The sequence below is a fragment of the Podarcis bocagei genome, assembly GCF_964188305.1.
Source record: "Podarcis bocagei genome assembly, chromosome: 8".
NCBI lineage: Eukaryota > Metazoa > Chordata > Lepidosauria > Squamata > Lacertidae > Podarcis > Podarcis bocagei.
Window position 1 is genome coordinate 24,365,689 of NC_138133.1, and position 6,121 is coordinate 24,371,809.

The window sequence follows — 6,121 nt, forward strand, 5'->3', positions numbered from 1 at the left end:
AACTAAATAATTGCAGAAGTGAAATGACCTTTGCTTGTGCACTGGGTTTACCACCCAGGACTGGGACTTCCGGGTTAGCGCGATCGGTCAATGGCGGATTCCCTCCGAGCTCCGGAGGGAATCGGCTCTACTGAGGACGGGTCCTGCCGCGGCGGCGACGCGGGGACCCTCAGAAACCACAGGCGCAGAAGCCTGTGGACTTGGTGACTCGGCGGGCACCATTTGCGCCCCCCCCGACCCACAAAGAAGCCTTTTTAAAGGCTTTGGAGAGGGTGCGGAGAGTGGCGCGGTGCTGTGAGTAGACCGCTACTTCAGTGGAGTGTAGCCGCGAGCCATAGCCGGAGAGTGCTGACTTTTTTTTTTTATAATAATTTTTATTGCATTTTTCCAGTTTCAGATAATACAGAAAGAAGAAAAAACAGAAAAGATAAAAAGAAAAAGAAAAAAATCAAACCATTCCGACAACTTATTTCATCTTCTATCGGACTTCCCCACATCTCCCGCATAATGCATTCTTATCAATAAATTTAATCAGCAAGTTGTAACCTTGTTTCGCGTGTTTCTTTGTACTTTCAATTAGAATTTGAGTTTAAATCCCTTATTTTCCAATTACTCTAAAAACATAACATATTATCACTTTTAACTATTTAAACATTGGTTCTTTCAAAGATGTTATCCAATTTCATATAAAATCCACTTTCATTACTGGGGCTAACCTTCTAAATCATGCGGCATATTATAGTTCATATAACTTATAATGTTTTTGTAGATAGTCTTTAAATTTTTCCCAGTCCTCCTCCATCGTCTCTTCTCCCAAGTCTCGGATCCTGGCAGTCATCTCGGCTAATTCCATGTAGTTCATCAGTTGCGTCTGCCAATCTTCCAGTGTGGGCAAATCTTGAGTCTTCCAATACTTAGCGATAAGAATTCTTGCTGCTGTAGTAGCATACATAAAAAACGTTCTGTCCTTCTTTGACACCTTTTGGCCGACAATGCCCAAGAGGAAGGCCTCCGGTTTCTTAGGAAAGGTGTACTTAAACACCTTTTTTAACTCATTGTAAATCATTTCCCAGAAGGCCTTCACTTTTGGACAAGTCCACCACAGGTGAAAGAATGTCCCTTCAGCCTCCTTGCATTTCCAACATTTATTATCAGACAAATGGTATATCTTAGCAAGCTTGACTGGGGTCATGTACCACCTGTATACCATTTTCATAATGTTTTCTTTCAGAGCATTACATGCAGTAAACTTCATACCGGTGGTCCATAACCTTTCCCAGTCCTCCGACATGATATTGTAACCAATGTCCTGAGCCCATTTTATCATGGCTGATTTGACTATCTCATCCTGAGTATGCCATTTAAGCAGCAAGTTATACATTCTCGATAATAACTTGGTCTTTGGTTCTAACAACTCTGTCTCAAGTTTCGATTTTTCCACCTGGAATCCTATTTTTTTGTCTAGCTTAAACACCTCGTTAATTTGGGCATAATGAAACCAATCTTGCACCTTACCCTTTAATTTTTCAAAGCTCTGCAACCTCCAATTACCTCCAATGTTTTCTAATATTTCCCAATATTTCGGCCAGCCGGCCTCCATATTAGGTTTTTTCCGAGCCTTGGCCTCTATTGGTGAGACCCACCTCGGAGTTTTACTTTCCAGTAAGTCTTTGTATTTTTTCCAGACCATAAATATTGCTTTTCTGACAATATGGTTTTTGAACATTCCATATGTTTTAGCCTTGTCATACCACAGGTACGCATGCCAACCTAACGAATTGTTAAAGCCTTCCAGATCTAGGACATCAGTGTTTTCTAGCAGAATCCAATCTTTCATCCAGCAGAAGGCAGCAGCTTCATAGTATAACCTTAAGTCTGGCAGGGCAAAACCCCCTCTCTCCTTTGCGTCAGTTAGTATTTTAAACTTTATTCGGGGCTTTTTGCCCTGCCAAACAAATTTCGATATATCCTTCTGCCACTTTCCAAAACATTCCACTCTGTCCACAACCTGCAAGGCTTGAAACAAAAACAACATTTTTGGCAAAACGTTCATTTTTATAGCTGCGATTCGGCCTAACAAGGATAGTTTCAGTCTTGACCAGATTTCTAGATCTTTTTTGACTTCTGTCCAACATTTCTCATAATTATCTTTAAATAAGTTCAAGTTCTTAGAGGACAGATTGACCCCCAGGTATTTCACTTTTTTAACAATGTTTAGTTCTGTTTCCTTCTGAAACTCCTCTGTTTCAGTAGCTGTCAAATTTTTCCCTAAAACCTTAGTTTTTTGTTTATTCAGCTTAAAACCCGCCACCCGACCAAATTTCTGAATCAATTCTAAAACTCTTTTTGTACTAGCTTCTGGCTCCTGTAATGTCAAAACCAAGTCATCTGCAAATGCTTTCAATTTATATTGTTTCGCTCCGACCCGTATTCCTTGTACCTGCCGATCTTTCCTAATCATATTCAGCAACACCTCCAGGACTGAAATAAATAATAAAGGGGAAAGGGGGCACCCCTGTCTTGTTCCTTTTTCAATGTAAAATTCTTCTGTCACCACATTGTTCACTATCAACTTAGCCTTTTGTTCTGAATAAATTGCATCTATTCCATTCTCAAACCCCCGTCCCACTCCCATCCCTTCCAAATTTTTCTTCATAAACTTCCAAGAAATATTATCAAAGGCCTTCTCTGCATCAATAAATATAAGCACTGCTTTGGTGTTAATATTTGTTTGCAACAGTTCCAAAATGTCAATAATATTCCTGGTATTGTCAAACAAATGCCTGCCTGGGAGAAAGCCTGCTTGGTCCTTATGAATCACTTCATTAAGTACTTTTTTAAATCTATTTGCCAAAATGTCTGCAAATATTTTATAATCCACATTTAGGAGTGAGATGGGACGGTAGTTCTTAAGTTGAGTCTTTTCAGTTTCCACTTTAGGTATCAATGTGATGAATGCTTCTTTCCACGTTTCTGGTGCCCTCCCTCCCCCCATGATCTGATTGCAAACCTCCATTAAAGGTTGTATCAGGTAGTCTTTTAACGTCCTATAATACTTGGAGGTAAGTCCATCAGGGCCTGGAGATTTGCCTAGCTGCATGTTCTGAATGGCATCCTCAATTTCCTGTTGTGTTATTTTGGAATTTAAGATTACTCTCTTCTCCTGAGATAGTTCTGGTAGGCCATTGTCTTTCAGAAATTGTTCTATCTCAATCGCTTCCTCAGACCCTTGGGTATATAGTTTTTTAAAGTATTTCTGGAAACACTTTCTAATTTCTCCCGGTTTCTGAATGTTTTTCCCTTCAACTTCTAAGTTGGTAACGTAGTTTAATTTTTGTCTCTTTTTCAACTGCCAAGCCAACAGTTTCCCACATTTATTCGCTGATTCAAAAGATCTTTGTTTCATTTGTTTAATTTTCCATTCCACTTCTTGGTTAATCAATTTCGTATATTGTGACTGGTGGAATTTAATTTCTCTTAAAATCTCCTTTGATTTTGGATTCAGTCTTAATTTTTCTCTCCATCTCTTATCCTCTCTAATATCTTATCTTTTTTCCCATTCCAAAATTTTTTCTTAATCGTATTCTGTTGTATCAGAAACCCTCTCATAACAGCTTTGCTGGCGTCCCAGACTATTCTTTTTTCCACCGAGGTGTTCAAGTTGATTTCAAAATAGTCCTTTAAAGCTTTTTGGGCCTTCTTTACAATCTCTTGATCTCTTAACAGGTTGTCATTCATTTTCCATCTAAAGGAATCGGCAGTAGTAAATCTCATTTCCATTTTCAAGGCGTTGTGGTCGGAGCAGGTCTTTGGGCAGATTTCCACTCTTATAGTCTTAGGTGCCAGCCCTCTGGTTGTCCAAATTTGGTCGATTCTTGTCCAGGACAGGTGAGCCTCAGAAAAGAAAGTTCCTTCTTTACCTAAGGGGTTTCTCGTCCTCCATAACTCAATCAAGTCCATATTGTCAGTTAGTTCGAAAAAAGTTTTTGGTAGTCTTCCGTCCTTGGTCAGATTCTGATTCTGTGACTTATCCATATAAGTAGAGACCACCCCATTCATGTCTCCCATCATAATGATGTTAGAATAGTCCAGATAGTCCAGCAAAGTCTCATGTAGCTTCTTGTAAAATTCTGATTTCCCCTCATTAGGTGCGTAGATTCCTAATATCAAAACTCTTTCCCCTTGGGTTTGTATTTCGATTGCCAGGATTCTTCCTTGTTCATCTTTAAACAAAAATTTTGGTAGTAAGTTCTCTTTTGCATAGATCACCACGCCTCTCTTTTTGACTCTGTCTGATGAGATAAATTCTTGGCCTAGTCTTTTGTTTATTAACACTTTCCTGTGAAGCCTAGTCACGTGAGTTTCTTGCAAACAGATTATATCCAAATGTTCTTTTTTCAGAATATGAAAAATCCTTTTGCGTTTTTCCGGGGAATTTGCGCCATTAATGTTCCAACTGTACAGCTGCAGAGACATCCTGTATCAATCTGTTGTTGCTCTTTATGGGGTGTCTTCTTTTTTATCCGAACCCGGAGGTGCTGGTTCTTTCCCAGATTCTGGTGGGGGCCAAGGAACTGCTGTACCCTTCTGCAGGTCTTCTCCGTGGTCGTGTAGGAACTTCTGGCTGTCCTCTTTCGTTCTAATTTTGACCTTCTTTTCTTTGTAGTTGAATGATAAACCTTGCGGGAACTCCCACCTATAAGGTATCCCGTTACTTCTCAAAAGTCCAGCTAGATCAGTGTAGTTAGCTCTGAGATCTAACAATTGTTTAGGAATATCCTTGTAGATTTGCGCTCTTCTGTCCTGGATCTCGAGTGCTTTGTTAAAGTGAAGGTCAAGTAGTTTGTCTCTCTCTTGTTTGGTCCTTAGGATGATCAAGCAGTCTCTGGGTCTGTCCTTCCTGGTAACTCTTCCCAGTCTAAATGCAGTTGTAATTTTGAAGTCTGTGTCTTCCTTTATACCCCAAAATTTAGAGAATTCTGTTGTCAAAAAGCCAGTCAGATCTTCTTTCTCAATCTCAGGGATAGAGCGTAATCTTAAATTATTTTCCCGATTTTTCAGTTCCACCATAGACAGATAGGCCTGTTGGTCACTAATATGTTTATGTAGTGGCCTTACCTCTCCTTTCAATTCGTCCACTTTCTGAACAGCTTGATCAGCTTTTTCGTTTGCAGCCTCGGCCAATTTCCGAATCTCAGATGTGGCGTCCTTTAAATTCCCAATTTCTTGTGAATGCTGAGCCACTTGTTCCGATAGTTTGGTAATTGAGGATGTGGCTAAGTCAATTTTAGCTGTTTGGTCATCAACCTTCTTATTTAAAATTGCAAATTGTTGTAGCATCCTCCAGCACCAAACTTCTAATGCCAATCGTAAAATTAATAACTTTTGTCTCACAAAGAGATAAATAGTCTCTCCACCTTAGTTATCCAATTCTTGCTTTAAATGTCTGTAGAAAGAGGGAGCGGACTTCCTTTTGGCACTCCCCCGATCGTGCCAAATTCACGAAAAAAGAGATTTTTAAATCCAAATTCCTTACTACTCACGGGTTGTTTCTTTTTTTTTTTAAATCCAAATTCCTTACTACTCACGGGTTGTTTCTTTTTTAGTCCAGATGTTCAAGGAAAAAAGTCAGCAAGGAGTTTGACAGCTGTCAAAGGAGCTGTCAAACGAGCTTTTAAAGTTAGAAAAATTTGTTATTTACTATCTCTGAGACTGGATGAGTTACATTTGATTTTAAGTTGTTGGAAACAAAGAAGAAATAAATAATTAAAGTTACTGACTGTTGGAGAAGGAATACTAAGTAACCAGAGTCCCTCTAGGGGGGATTCTGAGACATTACAATGGCTGCAGATAGAAAAATACAAGCAGAGTTAGAAAAAATGTTCTTTCTCGTGGGAATGCTACAAGACCAAAACACAGTTAAGGCTACAAAACTTATGACCTTGAATGCAAAAGTAAACAACCCTGCTGACTGTGTTAAGGACTTGACAAAAAACAACTCTGCAGCTGAACCAGAAGAGATACTTTCAGGACTAGAGGAGAGAGAAGAAGGAGCGGAAATATTGTTGGTGGAAAGTGCCAACCAAAAGCCTGCAATTGTGGAATATAAAGAAAATAAGCA